This window comes from Triticum aestivum, chromosome 2D, assembly GCF_018294505.1.
Source record: "Triticum aestivum cultivar Chinese Spring chromosome 2D, IWGSC CS RefSeq v2.1, whole genome shotgun sequence".
NCBI classification, from domain to species: Eukaryota; Viridiplantae; Streptophyta; class Magnoliopsida; order Poales; family Poaceae; genus Triticum; species Triticum aestivum.
In genome coordinates this window covers 654,959,636-654,982,496 of record NC_057799.1, presented here as the reverse complement: position 1 = coordinate 654,982,496, position 22,861 = coordinate 654,959,636, and the positions used below count along the sequence as shown (strand labels likewise).

The 22,861-nt window shown below is 43.7% G+C and overlaps 1 pseudogene; it reads right to left on the bottom strand.

Annotated features, from left to right (window-relative positions):
* Positions 1 to 11,911, bottom strand: part of LOC123056217 (putative disease resistance RPP13-like protein 1) — a 77,966-nt pseudogene extending 66,055 nt beyond the window's left edge.
* Between the last annotated feature and the right edge of the window lie 10,950 nt (positions 11,912 to 22,861).

Sequence of the window (22,861 nt, the reverse complement as noted above, 5' to 3'; positions counted from 1 at the left end):
GGCGCGGCGACTTTGATTGGAGGGAGGAGATGGGGGAGAGGGGCTCACAGCGCGGGCGAGGACGAGGCGACGGCGAGGCGAGGGACGGCGACGGGCCGGTGCGGCGACGGGGGCGGGCCGACCACGGGGCGGCGCGGAGTCGACGGGGACGACGCGACAGGGACGGGGGCGGTGCGGAGTCGATGGTGGGGCGCGACGGGGGCGGCGACGGCGACGGGGTCGAAGAAGCAAAGGAGAAGAAACTGAAATTTTGATAAGTGTTGTATATATAGGGATGCCATTTAGTACCGGTTGGAGCCACCAACCAGTACTAAAGGTCAAATGTGGCCAGGCCAAGCAGCGGGAACAACACCCCTTTAGTACCGGGTCGTGGCTCCCAACCGGTACTAAAGACCCCCCCATTTAGTACCGGTTGGAGTCACAACCCGGTACTAAAGGTGGTGCGCTGCCAGGCGAGGGGCGCAGAAGTTTAGTCCCACCTCGCTAGCCAAGGGGCGCTTGCACCTGCTTATAACCCCCGTCGCCGCTGCTGTCTCGAGCTCCTCTCTAAAGCAGGCCTTCTTGGCCTACCTATGCTGTGATGCCCTGTTGGGCCTACTGGGCTAGCGGGCCTGCATCCTTGCCCAACCAGAGGTTGGGTTTCTAGTAGTATGCAGGCCGCTGTGGCCCAGTAGGCGGGCTTTTTTTCATTTAGTTTTTTTTTCTTTTTTGCTTTATTTATTTTTGAGTTGTTTTTTTTTGTTGTATTTAGAGTTTCTTTGTGAATATTTTTGCTTTACGTACAAAAAATTACAAACTTTCTGTTAGTGCCGGTAGTTTTCAAATTTGAATAGTTTAAATTTAAATTATTTGAAATTTGTGTGAATCACTAGTTTGTGAATAACTTAACTTTAAAAATAGATTTTTCGGTGATTCTTTTTTCTTATGTTTAATAGTGTGTTTTATCATTATATTCAATTTGGTAATACTTAGGTTATTTAGAAAATGAAATGCCTTTGTAACAGATGAGTTTTCATCTGAAACCCTGATACTTCGAAAGAGATTCTCCATTTTGTACACGAAGTGCATCCAGTTTTTGCCGTAACCCTCTCTACTTTTTTGCACAGGATATCTGGGTGAAATTATGATACCATGACAACTTTCAACCTTTTCAGAGTTCATTTGAAGTGTTTTTCAATTTCAGGGTCATTTAGCTTAAAAAATCAGTAAATGCATGAAAAATAGCAAATGAAGTCAGAAAGGGTTGAAAATTGATGACGCGGCTTTGAATGGTGCATACTGAACGGACAAAATGTCTGGAGTTATAATAAGTAAAAAAATGAAATGCCTTTTGTAACAGATGAGTTTTCGTCTGAAACCCTGATACTTCGAAAGAGATTGTCCATTTTGTACACGAAGTGCATCCATTTTTTGTCGTAACCGTCTCAACTTTTTTGCACATGCTACGTGGGTGAAATGATGATACCATGCCAACTTTCCATCTTTTCAGATTTCAGCTGAAGTGTTTTTCAATTTGAGGGTCATTTAGCTGAAAAAATCAGTAAATGCATGAAAGAATTTGTTTGCACATAAAATTTCTTCGCGTTTCAAATGCGAAAACACATAAGTACCCTAACCATTACAAAGATTCCCTCCGGTTAGTTCGAAGAGGGACTTTCCAGATATATAAGTCCGGAAACTTTTTCGAGAGTGATGACAGTGAAGCCGATCACATCCAGAGTGGGATCTTTGGGTGTGAAACTTTTTCTTCACATGTGTCCCTTTGCGTCATAACCATGGACAATCTTCATCATTTAACTGGATGCTCGGGTCAATATTCACTGTGAATGGAGCAATTTCATCACACTTTTCATAATCTTCTGACATGTCTGTCTTGTCATCCACTCCCACGATGTTTCTTTTCCCTAAAAGAACTATGTGGCGCTTTGGCTCATCGTATGATGCATTCGCTTCATTATCTTTTCTTTTTCTCGGCTTGGTAGACATGTCCTTCACATAAAAAACCTGCGCCACATCATTGGCTAGGACGAATGGTTCGTCTGCATACGCAAGATCGTTGAGATCCACTGTTGTCATTCCGTACTGCGGGTCTTCCGTTACCCCGCCTCATGTCATATTGACCCATTTGCACCGAAACAAAGGGACCTTCAAACCACGTCCATAGTCAAGTTCCCATATGTCCTCTATGTAACCATAATATGTTTACTTTACCGTCTTGGTTGCTGCATCAAAGCGGACACCACTGTTTTGGTTGGTGCTCTTCTTATCTTGGGCGATCGTGTAAAATGTATTCCCATTTATCTCGTACCCTTTGAAAGTCATTATATTCGAAGATGGTAACTGGGACAGCCAGTATAGGTCATCTTCAATAGCAACGTCATACATGGCACATGTCTGCAAGCAACCGGAGAAAGTCCCCGTTTGTTCACGTGTAATCCAGTCGTCAGACTGCTCCGGGTGTTTGGAGCGTAGAAAATTCTTGTGTTCCTCCATATACGGAGCCACCAAGGCGGAATTCTGTAGAACTGTGTAGTGTGCTTGAGTGAGAGAATGCCCGTCCATACATATTATTTGTTCCCCTCCTAGCGTGCCTTTTCCATCCAGTCTGCCCTTATGCCGCGATTCAGGAACACCAATCGGCTTAAGGTCAGGAATAAAGTCAATACAAAACTCAATGACCTCCTCATTTTCATGGCCCTTGGAGATGCTTCCTTCTGGCCTAGCACGGTTATGAACATATTTCTTTAAGACTCCCATGAACCTCTCAAAGGGGAACATATTGTGTAGAAATACAGGACCCAAAACGTTAATCTCTTCGCATAGGTGAACTAGGACGTGCGTCATGATGTTGAAGAAGGATGGTGGGAACACCAACTCGAAACTGACAAGACATTGCACCAAATCATTCTCTAACCTTGGTATGATTTCTGGATCGATTACCTTCTGAGAGATTGCATTGAGGAATGCACATAGCTTCACAATGGCTAATCGAACGGTTTTCGGTAGAAGCCCCCTCAATGCAACCGGAAGCAGTTGCGTCATAATCACGTGGCAGTCATGAGACTTTAGGTTCTGGAACTTTTTCTCTGCCATATTTATTATTCCCTTTATATTCGACGAGAAGCCAGACGGTACCTTCATACTGAGCAGGCATTCAAAGAAGATTTCCTTCTCTTCTTTGGTAAGAGCGTAGCTGGCATGACCCTGATGTATGCCGTCTTTTCCGTGCATACGTTGCTGGTCCTCCCGTGCCTCCGGTGTATCTTTTGTCTTCCCATACACGCCCAAGAAGCCAAGCAGGGTCACGCAAAGATTCTTCGTCACGTGCATCACGTCGATTGCGGAGCGGACCTCTAGGTCTTTCCAATAGGGCAGGTCCCAAAATATAGATTTCTTCTTCCACATGGGTGCGCGTCCGTCAGCTTCATTCGGAACAGGTTGTCCGCCAGGACCCTTTCCAAAGACTACCTTCAAATCCTTGACCATATCATGTACATCAGCACCAGTACGGTGGCGAGGCTTCGTCCGATGATCCGCCTCACCTTTGAAATGCTTTCCTTTCTTTTTTACGGGATGCCTGTTTGGAAGAAATCGACGATGTCCTAGGTACACATTCTTCCTACAATTATCCAAATATGTTGCCGATATCATCCAAACAGTGCGTGCATGCACGGTATCCCTTGTTTGTCTGTCCTGAAAGGTTACTGAGAGCAGGCCAATCATTGATGGTCATGAACAGCAACGCCTTTAGGTCAAATTCTTCATGTTTGTGCTCATCCCACGCACGTACACCTGTTCCATTCCACAGCTGTAAGAGTTCTTCAACTAATGACCTTAGGTACACATTAATATCATTGCCGGGTTGCTTAGGGCCTTGGATGAGCACTGGCATCATAATGAACTTCTGCTTCATGCACAACCAAGGAGGAAGTTTATACATACATAGAGTCACATGCCATGTGCTATGGTTGCTGCTCTGCTCCCCAAAAGGATTAATGCCATCTGCGCTTAGACCAAACCATACGTTCCTTGCGTCACCTGCAAACTCCACCCTGTACTTTCTCTTGATTTTTCTCTACTGTGACCCATCAACGGGTACTCTCAACTTTCCGTCTTTCTTACCGTATTCTCTGTGCCATCGCATCGCCTTGGCATGATCTTTGTTTTGGAAGAAACGTTTCAACCGTGGTATTATAGGAGCATACCACATCACCTTGGCAGGAATCTTTTTCCTGGGGCACTCGCCCTCGATATCACCAGGGTCATCGCGGCTGATCTTATAGCACAATGCACCGCATACCGGGCATGCGTTCAAATCCTCGTACTCATCGCGGTAGAGGATGCAGTCATTAGGGCATGCATGTATCTTCTGCACCTCTAACCCTAGAGGGAAGACAACCTTCTTTGCTTCATACGTACACTCGGGCAATTCATTGTCCTTTGGAAGCATATTCTTTATCATTACCAGCAACTTTCCAAATCCCTTGTCAGATACACCATTCTCTGCCTTCCATTGCAGCAATTCGAGTGTGGTGCCCAGCTTTTTCTTGTCAGCTTCGCAATTCGGGTACAATAATTTCTTGTGATCCTCTAACATGCGCTGCAACTTCTTCTCCTTTTCACTTGCGCAGTTTCTCTTTGCATCGGCAATGGCCCGACCTAGATCATCAACGGTCTCATCTGATGCCTCTTCTTCAGCTTCTTCCCGCATTGCCGGCTCAGCTTCTTCCCGCATTGCCGGCTCAGCTTCTTCCCCCATTGTTGTACCATCGTATTCAGCGAACCCATGGCCAGGATAGTTGTCGTCGTCCTCTTCTTCTTCATTGTCTTCCATCATAACCCCTCTTTCTCCGTGCTTGGTCCAAACATTATAGTGGGGCATGAAACCGGACTCAAACAGGTGGATGTGAATGATTTTCAACTTAGAGTAATTCTTCTTACAGCCAGCACATGGACAAGGCATAAAACCATCCGCCCGCTTGTTTGCCTCAGCCGCAACTAGAAAAGTATGCACGCCATTAATGAACTGGGGAGAGCATCGGTCATCGTACATCCATTGCTGGCTCATCTTCATTACACAACACCGAAAAGACCAACTTAATACAAGTTCATACAACACTTAAATGCAACATAAAAATAACTCTCTAGCTAAAGCATTTAAATGGAACAACAAATGCGATCAAGATTGCAACTAAGGTAACAATTGATCCAACAACATAATGATAGCAAGCCTCGCTATCAATGGCATATTTTCTAATCTTTCTAATCTTCAAGCGCATTTTCTCCATCTTGATCTTGTGATCATCGACGACATCGGCAACATGCAACTCCAATTCCATCTTCTCCCCCTCAATTCTTTTCATTTTTTCTTTCAAATACTCGTTTTCTCTTTCAACTAAATTTAACCTCTCGAAAATAGGGTCGGTTGGAATTTCTGGTTCACATACCTCCTAGATAAAAATATCTATGTCAACTTGATGGGCATAATTTGTCATGAACACGAAATGCAACAAATAGTTTTAAAAGAGAATATACCACATCCGAATCATAACACGGACGAGGGCCGACGGGGACGGATATCAAAACCATGGCACTATGTATAACAAACAACGTACGGGTAAGATAATTATACAAGTAACTATATATCTAAATCACACAAACATTATTTTTTTTATATTAAAAAGATAAGAACAAGAGGCTCACCGCAAGGTGGTGCCGGCGACAGGACGGTGCGGACGATCGACGGTGGTTAGGATGGAGACAGGAAGGCACTAAGTAAACCACACCTACATATGCAAACTAAGAGTTATTTTGAGCTCAAATTGCATATAAATCAAATAAACTACCACATATAATTCCTTCCAAATTACTAAAACCCACAAATTAATGACTATATAAAGCATTGCAAGAGCTAATCTAGCAATGAGAGATGAAAAGACAAAGTTGCTTACCTTTGTGATCACTTGAATGGATGGGGGCCTTCAAATCTTGACAAAACTTGGGCAAATTGTGTGATGAGCTCGAGGTAGAGGGGAAGAACAGAGAGGAGAGGGAAAAGGGGAAAATAGAGCGAGCTCGATCGCGGGTGGACGAAGGGTTTATATAGGACGACCTTTAGTACCGGTTCGTGGCAAGAACCGGTACTAAAGGTGCTGGAGGGGCCCCAGTCTGACAACATCCTGCCACCACTCTCTTTAGTACCGGTTCGTGGCACGAATCGGTGCTAAAAGTTCGGCGTGAACTGGCACTAATGAGAGCGGCCCGCCTAGCCGTTGGAACCGGCACTAATGGTCACATTAGTGCCGGTTCAAATACAAACCGGGACTAATGAGCTGAACATTTGACCCTTTTTCTACTAGTGCTAGTTGCCATGTATGATTAATCATAGTTGCCATGTGTGTTTACCTGGTTGCCACGTACGCGTAACTGCAGTTGCCATCTACCAACGAATCATAGTTGTCATGTGTGTTCACCTAGCTGCCGCATACTCGCAACTGCAGTTGCCATCTATCAACGAATCATAGTTGCCATGTGTGTTTACCTAGTTGCCGCATACGTGCAACTGCAGTTGCCATCTATCACCGTACGAGCATTGTGTGGGTGAAGAGGCGCTCGCCCACACGCGCATGGACTAGTTGGTGACTGTCTGGGCGGGAATCGGTTCGCCCACACGGCGCAGCTGGCAAACCGCGCGCTGCGGGTCGTGTGGGCGAGCGCTCTAACGCCCACACAACACGCTATGCCTACGTGACACTCTGATTCCTTTAGGATACGTGCAAAACAGAATTAAGGTGGATCAAGACGTGTGGACGATGTACAAGTATGCCATACGTGTGGGCGTTATCATCACGGAAAAACATTAAACTAGTTTAGAAGCTATTTGTCTGTCTTTTTCCCCTTTTGTCTGTCTGTTTATTGGATCGTTATCATCAGTTATTTATGATTTTCCTCTTTTTTATATTTCATTTTTTGTTTCATTTTTCAAATACATACAGACTTTTTCAAATACATATTCACAAAATTCACAAATGTTGTCAGATACAAGTTGAACATTTGTCAAATGCACGCTGAATTTTTTTTACACAAGTTGAACATTTTCTTAAAGCATAAAATATATTTGTTAAGTGTTAGTACATTTTTTTTGAAATGTTAAGATACTTTTTTGAATGACACAAAAATTACACGGTCATTTTCTTTAAATTTATAAATGTTTATAAAAATGTTAGAAACATATTTTTGAAACTTGTAAATTTTTTAATGTAAGAATCATTTTTCTAAATTACGCAAAAAAAAATATTGTAGAATTGTTTTCTAAAATTTCACAAACATATTTTTGTAACACACGACAGTTGTTTTTGGAATGGTATGAAATGTATTGGAAAATTACGCCAATACTTTTTAAATGCCATGACCATATATTTTGAAACGCATGAACTTTTTTTAAATGCTCGATAAACGCTTTTAAAAGTTTAAGCATATTATTTCTGGAACATAGATAGCAATCTTTAGGAGGAGGAGGGTTTCTGTCCATGAGGAGGAGAAGTGGAGGTGAGCGGGAGCGGGCGAACGCTGCACAAGGGCAAAGACGCCGGGCGGTGGAAGGGGAATGGGAGAGGGAGAGCCGGGAAAGCATCTGCCCACACAGATGCACATTGAGCTCTGCTGCTGATGATGATCGGCTTTGCAATTGCAACTCTTCCATGGAGTACTTTCATATATGCCCAACCAATTATTGTGTAAGCATTTGAATAATTCTGTATTTTATCTTTTCTTTTCTTTTCTGTAAACTCTTCCACTCTGGTTGCTCTCCCAACAACCATTGCACTATGCACTTTTATTCATTATAATGAAAATGACACACAGTAGGGTTTTACCCTACTGTTTTATGGTAAAAAAAAAATTATTGTGTAAGCAACGGATGAGAGGATTTTCTCAAAAAAAAACGGATGGGAGGACAATAAATAAAATGGATATACACAAATGAAGTTAGTGACAAAAAGGCACTGGGCCAAATGCACATCTGCCTCTCGATTCAAAGTGCAGCAACTTTCTTTCTGTCAGCTCCATCCGCTCTCTGAAAGCTAAGTCCGCTCAAAAAGCTAAGTACCCATCCCACGCGGCTCTTCAGACCTGAACCGGGCATTTTAACTTAGTCCAACTCTCTGGCGGTTTGAAATAATCCCCTGCAAACTGCAACACCAAACGACCTAATTTATACAGCATATTCTTTACTTCTGAAACCTGAACCCATCTGCTTGCCTCTTCGCCGTACAAACTAATTAAGATGCACCATAACGCACAAATGCCACATACCACATGTCTTACACAGCGACTCTCTGTCGTTTCATAAGTTATTACAACAAGTCTACTGTTTGTGTAAACCATAGTTATCAGAACAAATAAGGGAAATGATTGATGAATAAAACTGTAAAAAAAAAGGAGAAACAGCCATGGGTCCACAGCGATACAGATAGAGACAGCGAAACAATGGCATCATATCCTGTTGTCCTCAGGTCTTCCAACTTCAAATAATGCAGCTATACGTTCCTTGAAGAAGAAAACACAATCAGTGTAGCAAATTTGGCCAAAAAAAACAAGAGTTTCGACTTAACGCACACAATGCGGCAGCACACGTATTAACAAGTTTTGTTTAAAATGTCGCCCTATACTGGAATTTCTTTATGGAAATGATTAACAGATCCAGATTTCTATACGAACTAGACATTGGAACTAACAAGCAGAAACAAGACAAATAATACATGTAGGTGTCATCACTGATACCAAATTTAAGTTGGATCATCACTGCCTAATGCATGAGTAATCTACAGTATGTACGGAATTTCGAGCAACATAGACATAAAAGCTGGACAGGAAACAAGCGTTAGCACAAATACCTTAGACCGATCTTCCATTGATCTCCCCCACTTCGTCTAACTTTGGACAACCTTGATATGTGATGGCAATACCAGCCCTCTTTGCCAGTTGAGACTTGGGCAGCTAAAAATCCTCAGATGCTTCAGGTAAGGAAAACTCACAAACCTTTCAAGTGGCAGGGACAGTAACTCAGGACAAAGTTCGACGCAAATTTTCTCAATAGCAGGTATGTATTCTTGTGTTAGGATGCCATCAAGGGTTGACAATTTATCACAGGACTGAACTTGTAGGATAGTAAGGGACGGGAATGCTCTAATGCAGCTAGTGCCCGTAGAAATGGAAAGATTAGGGGACCCTCCAATAGATGTAAGAGATTTGCACCAAATTTCCAATCTCTTTAAAGCTGGAAGACTCCACGTTTGTAGTTGTATGGACGTGGCAAACTCGCATTGACAATGAAAGGAGGTGAGGGAGCAGCAGTCAATATTGCAAAAGATACCGGAACGGCACAAATGGAGCTCCTTGAGGGACGGCGAAACCAATCTTTGGTGGCAGATGTTCGGACAATCAACTATTGACATATTTTCAAGGAAATGAAAACCCCCAAAAAATTCAGTTGGTACAGATGCTAACATCTCGCAATCTTTAATATATATTTTCTTGATGCCAGGTACATAACTTGGTTGCAGAATAGGCTTGATAAATTTTCACAGTTCTCAATGGTTATGTCTGTCAAGGACAAGAACGTACCAATTGCATGTGTCTCATTTAGGTTTATGGTCTGTGAGATCATGGGAAATGATATGCTCTTCATCCCAACAAAACCTTCAAAACGAAGTGATGTTAAACTTGGCAAGTTTTGTGGTTGAAACCAGCTTGGGAGCGAGACACCAACATAATTCTTGACGAAGAGACGCTTTAGGCTGATAGGAGGTTGCAGACCTTCAAGCACTTCTGTATCATTGTTGTGGATATAAAACTCAGCGGAGCGTAAAGCAACTCGCATATTCAATATCAACCTCTCAAGACATTTCTTATCCTTCAGTTTAGCTTCTGCTGCATGGTCCTTACTTAGGATACCAAGATTATTTATCACCAAGTATTCACGAATTAGATTCAGATTCTTTATTGACCTAATTCCTTGTCCCCTTTGATTGGCTGAATCAATAAATAATCCGTTTAATTCAAATTTCTGTAAACTGGTCAACTTATCAAAGTCAGCGGGTAAGCTTTGTAGCTCGCATTTCTTGGCATATAAAATCTGCATATTATATAGCCGGCAGAAAGTTGAAGGAATCCTCTTCAAAGTACAAGTTCTGGAGATTTCAAGGTACCGAAGATGCTTCCAGTTACCGATACTATCTGGTAATTCATTTGTGAAGGTACAAGACATCACACGCATCCGTGTAAGTTTAGTACACCAGTGGTCCATTACAAAGCATGTTCTTTTGCCCAAATTAATCTTGCAAATTAGGGTACGCAGCTTCGTGTACTTGCATAGTCTCAACAAGTTGGAATCATCAAATTCACTGCTAGGCAGTATGTATAGATGGCGAACATTCTGGGGAACTTTATCAAAGTCACTCTTATTTCGTAAGATGAAGCAGTCGTGCTCTGAAACTTTTTGTGCCATGTCATGCAGCAAGTCATGGATTACATATCGACCATTAACCTTTTGAAAGAAGGACCGCGCCACAAGGTCTTCGAAATACTGATAGCAAATATCTTGAATGGGAACACCACCTTGAGGCTCCACAAAGCCTTCTGCTACCCAAATTTCAGCTAAGCATGCCTTCTCAAATTTGTAATCTTTGGGATACACGGCACAGAATGCGAAGCACTGTTTCAAATAGAATGGTAAATACATGTAGCTCAACCGAAGGGCAGGCAAAATCTCGGTTTCCTTTTGTTTCAACTCCCACAGTTCACTCTCAAGTATAGAACTCCAATGCGATGCTTGATGGTCCATGCTTAACATGCGCCCTAGAGTTTTGGCTGCCAAAGGAGAACCCTTCAATTTAGGAAGTATTCTTCTTCCAATACACTCTAACTCAGGATCATTGCTAGAACCCTCAGATCCAAATGCACATAACTTGAAGAAATTCCAAAACACATCATCCTTTAGACCTTCAACTATAACAGGCTCCATTGTGTGCACCGCCTTGGTAATATTTGGACATCTAGTGGTGACTAACATCGCACTTCCTTCTTGGGCACTTGCAAAAGGTGCACAAAACATCTCCCAACACCGCCCATTATCCTTCAAGGCATCATCCCACACATCATCAAGGACAATCAATAATCTTTTATTTTTCACATGGTTAGAAATAGCACGCTGAAGAGAATCCAAATTTTCAATCTTTGCCTCCTTTCCGGTACATGATTCTATGGCTTCTTTAGTTAATCTCTCCTCATCGAAGTCATCTGAGACACAAATCCAAATTATTAGCTCGAAGTGATACTTCACTCGTTGATGGTTGCAAATATGTTGGGCCAAAGTAGTCTTTCCAACACCACCAATTCCAGCTACCACCAAAACAGGAAGACTCAATATTTTTGGTTCACCGTTAACATGATTGCTTGATGATGTGCTTGTTGATGCGTTGATTGAACTAGTTGCTCTCTTGCGTTTGGGATGTGTAGGTACCTTAAGAAATCCCAATACCTGTTTCACCTCCTTCTCACGACCAAATATCTTTGTTTCCTTTGACAACAAAGAGGTGGTCACTGGCCTGACTGATTTGGCAAAGTGATGTGTAACTTCACGAAGCCCCATACCCTTCATCTCACTCGAAAGGTAATTCAACCTCAGTTGGATATCATTCAACTTGTTGAAGTTGCCATGAATGACCTTATCAAGGAAGTCAATGAAAGGAGATTGGATTGCATTGCCCTCCACTTGCACCTTCATCTCGTGCCATCTGAACTCATCAATAAGGTCCTCGGCCTTAGACACGGCATCCTTGAGACACGGAAGGAGCTTGGCCACACACTCTTCATAGCTTCTCCACTCTGCTCCATTAATGAGGTGATACATTGCAGGAAGAATGTCACAGAGACGTTGTAGATCACTCTGTAATTGCAGTACTTGATCCTGGAGACTTTGCTCTTGTGAGCCACTCCATCGGGAGCGCAAAGATGAAATGGCAGATTTGGCCGACAGAAACAAACTGACACAATCATTGATGGCACTGATGATCCCGGCAGCAGACCAGCTCATGGTTGCAGGAGCGCAGAGATGGAATATGTCTTCGTCCTGTGAGCAAACAGTGGACAGAATAAGGATGGTGGAAGTAATTTTTGCAGTCAAAATATACAACAAGCCAGCTATTGTAGTAATTATTTTGTCCAGATCCATTTAGTCTCAGTGGATACATCAGGAAGAATTCAAGTTAGAGAAACATCATCAATGATCTCTGGTACTTGCGGTGCAAATAAAATCATTTAGTTTCAATTATTTGCAAACATTTTGTGCTTTGACTAGAAATCATGTACGTGGAATGCATGTTATACTCAATATATATGGATGTCGTGACGTGAAATATACACTGCATGTTGTAAATACCAAATTATCTTGTTCTGACTCCTCACACCTTCATAAAACAGAGCGTTCTGCTTGCCCCCCCCCCCCCTTACTTCTCTCTTCCTTGGCTTACTGAAATTTCCCTTGATTTTTATACTTTCAAAACTGGTTTGTTCAGAGCTAAATATAGGTTGGTGGTTCAGAGCTAACATAGCTTTCTGAAATTTCCCTTGATTTTTCCTGTTTGAAAACTGGTTTTTTCAGAGCTAAGATATAAGTGGAACACAGAAGAAGAAATGAAGAAGGTAAAGGTTCAAGCTGACCTGGATCGGTGCGGCTTGCCGTCGACGAGCGACTCCTCCAAATGCGCAGCAGAAGTAGCAGTAATTATTTTCTCCTGATACGGTTCCACGAAAATTCCCCATGAAGTTAGTTTCAATGGATGAGTTAGAGAAATGTCGCGAAGTGAGAACACAGTCTCTATATATCTTAGAAATGATGTACGCAAAATATACATAAACGTATTCCAGTTCAAGTGAGATCGATTCATAAGCGGAACAGAGAGAAAGAGCGTGCGTGGCAAAACTGAACACGTCGAGTATGATGGAGATGTCCCTCATAACGCAGCGTTCTGCTTTCTCTAGCTCTCTCTTTTTCAGCTTTGTTGAAACTTTCCCAGCTTGCTTGTTCTTTTTTATCTTCTTCTAGAAATGTTTTGTTGAAAGCTAAATTGATTGGTGGATCCTATTTTTAAGAACACACAGAAAAAGGGGTACTTAGAAGAAAGCATGGTTGAAGCAAAGATTTTTCTTCTTTGAAAACTAGTTTGTTCAGAGCTAAAACAGGTTGGTGGTTCAGAGCTAAAAAAAGTGCTTGCTGAAATTTCCCTCGATTCAAAAACTGGTTGTTTAGAGCTAAAATAGGAGTCAAACGCAGAAGAAGAAATGAAGCCGCACTTAGAAGAAAGCTCACCTGGATTGGTGCGGCTTGCCGTCGACGAGTGACTCCTCCAAATGCGCAGCAGCAGCACCACCACCAGCAGGAGGAGGAGAGAAATCTTGGATTGGTCTGAATGTGAGGACGAGCCTAATGACAATCTCCTGGGAAGTGCCAACCCTCTTATACGTACAGCTTGTGGGCGGAAGCACCAACCAAGCATGGTCTTGCATTGTTCGCTTCTCCTTGGTGACAACGCCCAGGTGTTGTAAGCTATGGTATCTTGGTATCCTAGAATTTTGATGCATATATTATCTTATTAAATTATACGATAATTATATTTTGATGCTTCGCTTCTTAATCCTTTTCATGCTAGATGCTCCATGTTGCATATATTGTCTTAAATTCTGTATCATTTATTTCCAAGTTGGACACGGTCACGAAAACGGATGTATCGACTACTGAGGGAGCCAAATACCGACATCCTCAATCACGAATATATTGCATTCGTGAAAACAAAAACAAAATCTGTACTCCCTCCAGTTGCCAGTAAAAATCGCATACATGTTGAAAAATGTGGATTATAGGGTCCATGAACTGAAATGTTCATCTGCTGTGGCTCGAAGCAGCAATAATAGAAGCAATGAACCATTCGAAATACTGAAATGTTCATCTGTTGCAGCTGGAGATGGAAAAACCTCAGTATGCTAAAACTAAATAATTAGTTGAAAACCAAACTGTTCTCTTCACTTGCTGAAACCTCAGTATGCATGTATCTGAGAAAAGTAGCTGCAACAGTGGTAGTAAAAGAAGCGGAGGATGCTAGCAACAGAAACGGCAGGCAGGCAAAGCACGCCACCAACAGCAACAGAAACTGTTGAATCATTTCAGTTGCATCAATCAGTTCCTACAACAACACTTGTTCATTCTTCAGACAGGCAGGCAGGTCGATGCAGTGCTCATGCATGCATGAATGGTAGCTCTTGGAAAAAAAGTCTGACTACTGCAAACTGATCCCTGGGGCCTTTCACCTCATCTGGCTCTCATCTGTAGTACATCACCTTTCTAGCAGCCATCGGACATAAAAATTATGGGCCTTGCAACTCTGCCCAGCAGTTTGAAATAATCAGAAGAGGCATATAATTCAATTATGAGCCCTGCAAAACTGCGTACACCAAACTTTAGGGTGGCCCTTGTCTACTTCTCAAACTTGAAACCACTGCTACATCAACTAAGTTGCAGCTTGAAACTGAAACAAAACCAAAATATGCAAACCAAACTGTGTTCGTTTACTTCTGAAAACTCCTGTCCTAAAGCACTACTGGAATCGCCCTATACGCCGAGTGCCACGGACACTCGGCAAAGTCCCAAAAACCGACGGCAACGCCTTTGCCGAGTGTCACCTCCGGCAAAAGCCACCCGGCGTACACCTCTTCGTCAAACAGGAATTTGCCGAGAGCCATAACACAGGCACTCGGCAAAGCCTTTGCCGAGAGCTAAACAGCACGTCTCGGCAAAATAAAACAGCTAACGGATAAGTCCGTTAGCTCCAGACATGTGGGACCACGCAAACTTTGCCGAGAGCCACGCTCGGCAAAAGAAATACTAGGTGGCTGACACATGTGGTGTCCTGACATGTGGGCCCACAACAACAGGCCGAGCCCCGACTTTGCCAAGAGCCACTCTCGGAAGGAAGGCGACATTGCCGAGACCAGCTCCCGGCAAAGCGATGTAAACTGTCAGCTCCCATGTGGGCCACGCTGTCCTACTGCTCAGGAGGATTGCCGAGAGCAGCTCTCGGCAAAGATATCATCATATTTTTTCAAGAATATTTAGGAAGTTATTTAAAACTTTTACTGATAAATAAATGTGATCAGTGGGACCACATGTCAGTTAGAAAGAACACACACACAAAAATAAAATAGGATGTTGCATATGGTTTGCCGAGTGTCGTGCTGCGGCTCTCGGTAAAGTACGCAGTAAGTGACGGAGCCGTCTGTTGGGGACGGGAATGCCGCGTGGCTCCTCTTTGCCGTGAGCGGCTCTCATCGTCTGCAGGGTTTGCCGTGCGGTGCCTCTTTGCCATGAGGCAGTGACAGGAAAGATGGCAGTTTGCCGTGAAGCTGGGTTTGCCGAGAGTGACACTCGGCAAAGTTTGCTTTGCCGAGTGTCCGTGTTTTAGCATTCGGCGAAAAGCATTACACCCGGCGTACGTGAAAATTCCAGTAGTGAAGATGATGCTTCACTACGCTCAGGTTCTCAAGTATACTGTATTACTTTAGCCAGAGTACACTACCTTGCTACAGGTGGTGCGGACTGCCAATCCGAGGCTCTGGCTAGCTCTCAAACTAATCCTAACTTACTCTCAAACGTACACTACATCTGAAAGTAGATTTTGTGTAATTTTGTAGATCGGACATAAAAAAAAAACTGTTCCTCTCTCCAGCTCGTCTTCGTCCTTCAGATCGAGACCTTGGAACCTGCTCCATAGAGCTGTTCATGCAACCGCAGGGCGATGCAGAAGGCAGGTAATTTAAATCGCACTTAGCAGACCTCCAAGTATTAGCTCCCGCAAGATAAAGTTAGGATTAGATCTTCGTGCTTACCAGTTGTAGTCAACGCGGATTCCTAAATTCTCCACGGCCTATTGAGGTTGCAGCAGTGAGGCAGTTGGGGGATACTGCTGCTGCACGGCCTATTGAGTTTCAGGAAATTAGCATCGCCGAGGGGGGCATTCGCCGTGTCGGAGACCTCTGCAGCGGCGGCGGAAATGCCGGGTTTGTTGAGGAGGACCGGCTCTTGCAAGTGTGTTCGGAGGCCACGAGTGGTTGGACACGCAGGTATTCGTACGTCACCTGGTTTTTTCTTTGCTGGTCATCTGTGCAAGTGTGATCTCAGGCGTTTCTAGCTAGATGATGTACCTGTAGTTTTTTTACTGTCTAATTTTTCACTTAGGGATGTAACTGAATTGGGACATGATCATTTTTACCGCGGAAACTGTTTATATGTGCGGCCTGTTGGATTGTTAGTCACTATACATTTGTTTATCTTGCAGTTTTGTATTTGAAACGAAACTGCAAAAAGAAATTGTGCGAGTACAGGGGCTAATGCATTTTTAGGGACTTTGTATTTTAGTTTCAGGTAGATTTTGTGTCTGCATATATTCTGGAAGATTCAGAAGCAAGCAGTGTTGTTGTATGTCCATCTTGAGGGTAACCCAGAGAGGGAGAATACAAAATCGACACGGTGCGGCTGTGCTGCCAGGATTAGGCTCTTGAGATCTGATAACAATGGATAGTATATTTCAGATCACTCTCTGTCAAGCACTTGTGGGGAGAAGATGCACTGGCTTTCACACAGGCTGATTGATCGGTACACCAAGGATCTTGTTAGGCAGCTGAGAGGAAACAATGTCAGTCTTGGGAAGGTTTTTAGCATAGTTGGCTGTGTTTTTTGTTTTTTTGAATCAAGAGCACAACATGTCCGAAAGCTCCGAGGAAGATGCCTAAGTGTGGGAAATGTGGAGTGGTTGGACACTGTCGAAATGAATACGGCAAGGCGTGCAGAACCATTTGTGCCTAATTTCCTTTAGCTTTTGACATGGGCACATTTGATTTGTGATTTTATTTGGAGTTTTGGGTATATGCAAATGATTTGTTGCTATGCTAGCTGACAATGTCTTCAAACTTCTGCCTGAATTATATTCAACTGTTGAGACGTTCGCTACCTATATTAGCTAATTTTCATTCCTGCTAAGAATATGTTTGAATCGTGTTTCGGGCGGCAAATTTGTAAACGAATTAGGAAGAAATCAAAGTGCCCAAGAGGTAGCATTTGGGCCTCATTTTGATCAAATGGCCCTTCGGTAGCGCAAAGCGCCCACGTCTGGGAAATGTTCTCGTTTTCTTTTTCATTGCTACGAGACACAGAAAAATGCTAGCGCTTGCTTGTCGATGGAGCCGCTCGCTTGCTTGGGTATGGAAGAACTCATGTGATCATGTGCTGATGCATGCCCTGCATGTTGATTAGACAAGTCACAGCACTTGGCACGTCTTGTGAGTTTTCATGATGCATGGCGCGTGAGGGCTGGGAACAGTCTGACGAGGAGGCACCCCTGTGCTTGTTGCATCTACCCACCCTACGACAGCTGATGGCCGCACTACCTGAGATTTCTGCGTCGTCCTCGCGAATCCTGTCATCGGTGCACCTAATAACTAAAATAATAGACGTTGGGACAGATCAAAACTAATTAGCAGTTTCATTACGGTGGGTAGGAACGCATCGATAAAAATAAAGAATACCCGTAAGCATGATTAGAGAGTTTTTCATGCATGCTATCATGATTTTGGACGTAAAACTCGTTGGATTTTATTGCTACTATATAAAATAATCCAAGTCTTGGCCAAATTAATAAATTGATCTAGCCAGCGCTAGCCTTTAACCATGTTTAACAATTGATCAGGCCGTTGGTAATATAATCTCTGTGCACCACACTGGCCCATGGCCTTAAATGCCGGTTTACTTACTATTCTATGCGCTGTTGGAAAATGTCTGACTGGTCCGCGTGCTAAGTTGTTCTGCATAATAGAATAGTATAGTGCCAAGTTCAGGGCCGGCCCTGAGGGGGGGCAGCAGGGGCGGCCGCCCCGGGCCCCCAGGACCGAGGGGCCCCCTCCCAGCTAATTACGTGAAGGCAAAGCAGCCCATAAGCCATAGCTTCTCGAAGAAAAAGAAGTAGCCCAGATCCAAATAGGAAGGGACGGCAGGTATAGCAGCGTACGCATGTGATCCTAAAAAAAAGAGCAGCGTGCGCATGTACTAATTCGCTTCAATCAGCGATCAGCACGAAAAAGGAGAAGGCACGCACGTAAAAAACGGGAAATCAATTTGTTTCCACCGGCTGATAATAAGCACTCGTAAGCCGCCTCCATCGTATGACGCGTGTCCAGCGTGGGCCTCACCACTCGCACGCCTCATCACGTGCCTTTCGTTCTCCATCACAGAAATCTTATGCCCTCTTCCACTCTTCCTATCGTCTCCTGCCCATCTCACCGAGGCAGCAAGTGTGTGCATGGAGACCCGGAGGCGATGCCCAGCCGCGCCCCGATGCAAGATCCCGCCAACCCATCGTTTCGACGCTGTCGGAGGAGGCTCCGCCGGCGAGCGGCGCTGGCCGCGGGCACTGCAAGGCAGTGGCTCGGCTGGTGCTTAGCCTCCACGAGCTGCTCCATGAGGCAGGCGACGACCACTAGTGACTCACCCGCGTTCCAAGTTCCAATAGCACCGAGGCCCCGGCGAGCATGTGGAATCAAGCTGCCGCAAACCCAGCGTCGACGACCGCTGCATTGCAGCTCCGGCGGCGTCACGGCCACTACATAGCAGCTCCGACTGCCGCTGCATCGCAACTCGGCTGCGTCGTGGCCATTGCATTGCAGCTCCGGCGACGTCGACGGCCGCTGCATCGCAGCTCTGGCGACGCAGCTCCGGCAGCATCGACTCCTATGGATACTACATCACAGCTCCGGCGACGTCGTGGCTGCTCCATAGCAGCTCCGGCGACGTCGTGGCCGCTGCAATGCAGCTCCGACGGCGTCGAGGACCGCAGCTCCGGCAGCATCGACTCCGATGGCCACCACATCACAGCTCCAGCAACATCGTGGCTGCTGCATAGCAGCTCCGACAACGTCAACGACTGCTGCATCGCAGCTCTGGCGGCGTCGTGGCTGCTGCAATGCAGCTCCGGCGACGTCAAGGACCACAGCTCCGGCGGCGTCGACTCCGATGGCCACTACATCACAGCTCCGGCGCCGTCGTGACCGCTGCAATGCAGCTCTGGCGGCGTCGAGGACCGCAGCTCCGGCGGCGTCATGGCTGTTGAATCGCAGGTCCGGCGGCATCGACGCCTGCTGCATCACAACTCCGATGGCCGTTGCATAGCAGCTTCGCTGGTGTCGAGCCGCTGCGGCCGTGCTGCCGGTGGTAGCTGTGCTTGGAGCGCGACAGGGAGTGCTGCATGGGTGGTACCTGTATTTGACGGCTACGATGTGCTCGATTAGACGGTCATCAAGGCGGCTGATAACTACGAGATATCAGCCGGCTTAAGCCTAGCATCTGCCTAAAAAACGTCGTGCCATTATTATTATTACGAGGCACTCTCCCTCAGCAAAAAATAAAAACAATAGTAAGACGTCAGTTCATCCATAATTTCATATTCTCTGTTCCATGGTTTCAAACTCGAGATCCCAAGTCGCACAGGACAGACTGGTCTCCTGAACGCAGCAACGACGCAGCACGCACATCGCTTATCCATACATCGCCGAGCACCAGCCACCAGACAACCCCATCGCATCATCGCCGAGCGTCCAGCCACTGTCCACTGACGCCGATCTGATTAATCCAAGGTATATCATACTGCAATTTTCCTTCAATTTTCAGTAGAACTTCGTGCTAGAGGAAGAAATAGTTAATAAAAGTGGTAGTCAAGATGGAACTCGTTTGAAGGACATTCATGTTAAATATTTGTTTGTTTTAATTGATCACTTCTTTGAAGAAATGGTTAAAAAAACTCATGTTGTTTAAAGATTTATTCGGATTTATGTAGTGTATCTGTGATTGTTGTTTTAATTGATCACTTCTTTGAAGAAATGATTAAAAAAATCATGTTGTTTAAAGATTTATTCGGATTTACGTAGTGTATCTGTGATTGTTGCATCAGCTAAAAAGATGCTTTTCAACTTGAAATTATTGAAGAACAATTACGGATAAACAATAACCAAACAGAGCTTAAATGATTAGGCAACATTATGTATCGAGAAGAAATTGATGTATGAGATTGACATCGACACATTCATAAGTGGCTTTGCATCAAAGAATTTTAATATATATATATATATATATATATATATATATATATATATATATTGGATTTTGGATGCATTTAAGTAATTATTAATAACTTTTTTAGATGCAAATATTATTTATCATTGCTATGATATTTATATTAAGGGGCCTCAAATTTTAATTTCGCCCCGGGCCCCCAAAATCTCAGGACCGGCCCTGGCCAAGTTGTTCTGCCGCCTAGATTCTGTCCAACAGGCTACCGCTGCCAGGAGGCATACAAGGCGAAGCGAGCGTGTATGAGGGGACAGCCCGCGCGCGTAAATACCGGGACGAATCTGGTCAGTGTGGAAAACGAACGACCAGGATACAGTCCGCAGAGTGCTGGTCCGCCATTAGGCATTTTTGCATATATGTTTTCATATGAATACATATCTTAATTTTGTATTAACTTTAGTACAAAGTTGTACTAAGGTTGAGACTTTTATTTTTGCGAGAGAGGATTAAGGCATGTACGATGGTGTTATCTTAGGAGTGCCACTTAGGATTAATGATGAGGTGGGGGAGAGAGAAGTCATAAGAAAAGGTTTGTCTTCTCTTAAATAAGAGAAGACAAAGAGAAGACAGGAGATGATCTCTTAGTATAATTTGTCTCACCATGTTTTAAGGAATAACAAGTTATTGAAGATAAGGCTAAGATATAACCCATTGTAGACATACTTTTTTGTTATCTCTAAATTACATGCCATTGTACATGCCCTTAGACAGTTATTTGAGATGGGGTGAGTATAATTTTGACAGATGGAATTATATTAGGAGCGTTCATCAAGATAATACAAAAACTTACCCTGCGAGCGATGGCATGATCTCAGAGACAACAATGATGCAAACAGTAAACATATTAAAAAACAATATTGCTAAATCTCAGTTGACTGAGACTTGGCTAAGTCAGTCTCTGTCGACATACTCTCAAGACCTTTACATTAAGATTTGTGCAAAATAATAATTAGTTTTCTCTTGTTTTTCTTTCTTACATGTTGTATGACTTGACTGAGACTTCGTTAAGTCTCGGTCGACTGAGACCTAGCCACTCCCATTAAAAAATTCAGTCACAAAAAAACTCATTTAAAAATGTGTACTATTGGTTTTGAATTTTCAATAAGTTTCTAATTGGATAACTTTTATTATACATATGCTAACCAAATTGATTTTCAAAATTATGACTTACGTCGCAAAGAGAGAGTAGGCTAGATATGAAACCGGGCTAGTAAGTAAACATGGAGCAATGCATGTACAGGTAGGCTAGATAGGAAACCCCGTTATGATTCAAATTAGCAGCAACAACAACATTAAAGCCTTTTGTTCCAAGCAAGTTTGGGTAGGTTAGATATAAAACCCATCTTTTGTAACCGGATTCATATATACAACCCTCCTCCTTCACCTAGGTTTGGGACCCGCTATTCCTGAGTTGGGGGTACTTAATTTTAAAAAATGGAATAATGCATGTTGTAGTGGGATCATGGCTAACCTTCTCTTGACTTGTTCTTAATTAGTTTCTTACTCTGCAATGAGCAACATTTCTTAACGTGTATCTGTTAAGAGAAGACTTTGACATGTGAGTAGGTGCAAAGTCGACATCTTGCCGCGCCAGCTTAATTATTTATAGCTGGTGTATTGTTCATCTCCATAAAGAACTAAGCAGTTTATTATCATAATAATACAAACTAACTTTGAACAGCGTACCATATAAGCAAACAACTATTGGAGATCATTGTTGATAAGATCGTGAGATGCCACCAGCTAGTAGTTGATTCTTAAATAGATAAATTAAATATAATAGTTTACAATGTGTGCATAGTTTACACCGTTTTTGATTTGATATACAAAGGCACTTGTAATTCGAATGGAAGTTTGACCATTGATTTGGATAATAAAATGTAAGTATATGCCATTGGATTTGTTTTTAAAATGGTAATTCTTTTGAGCAGATAAATCTATTTTGATGGTCAGATTGATAGTCAATGTTGTTAGTGTCGAATCCCTGCAGGGACCTTATTTGGCAGCTTGCACGCACAAACTCTTTGAGGTTACATCACACAAGCCAAAGAAGCTAACTTCAGTTGTGTGCATTGTTCGATGCAGAAGCCGAAGAAAGAAGCCAAAGAAGCTACGTAGAAACAGATGGTCCTGACAAATTCGAGGGAAAATCTCCCAGAGTACAACATAGCTAGCTTGTTACACATGCGTTGGTTGCAACAAAAATAACTAGCTAGATCAGCACAGTACATATAGAGAGGCCTTACAAAAAATCGGCTGGCCCTTTAACTAATTAGTAAGTTGCTCAGTTCCTCCACCATCTGTCATTTGAATTTGTGAGGTGACGAAGTTGTTAATGGTTTGCTGGACGAAATCATCCGAAACCAAGGTGAAGGCAGGTTCGTCGGTGGTGAGCCCTGGCGGCATGGTTAACACGAGGCCTAGGGCGACGATCAAGGCCGCCTTGGTGTACAATCTGTACATGGAAACCACGCGCATCGACTCCATGGATAACAAGGGAACGGCTAGAACGGTGAGGTTCCTGATCCCCGTGTAGGCGCCGTGGTAACCGTTTATCATGTCGATGACGCCGAGGAGCCTGGCTTTCATGCCGGAGACGACGGAAGGCTCGTGGACGGCCTGTACGACGACGTC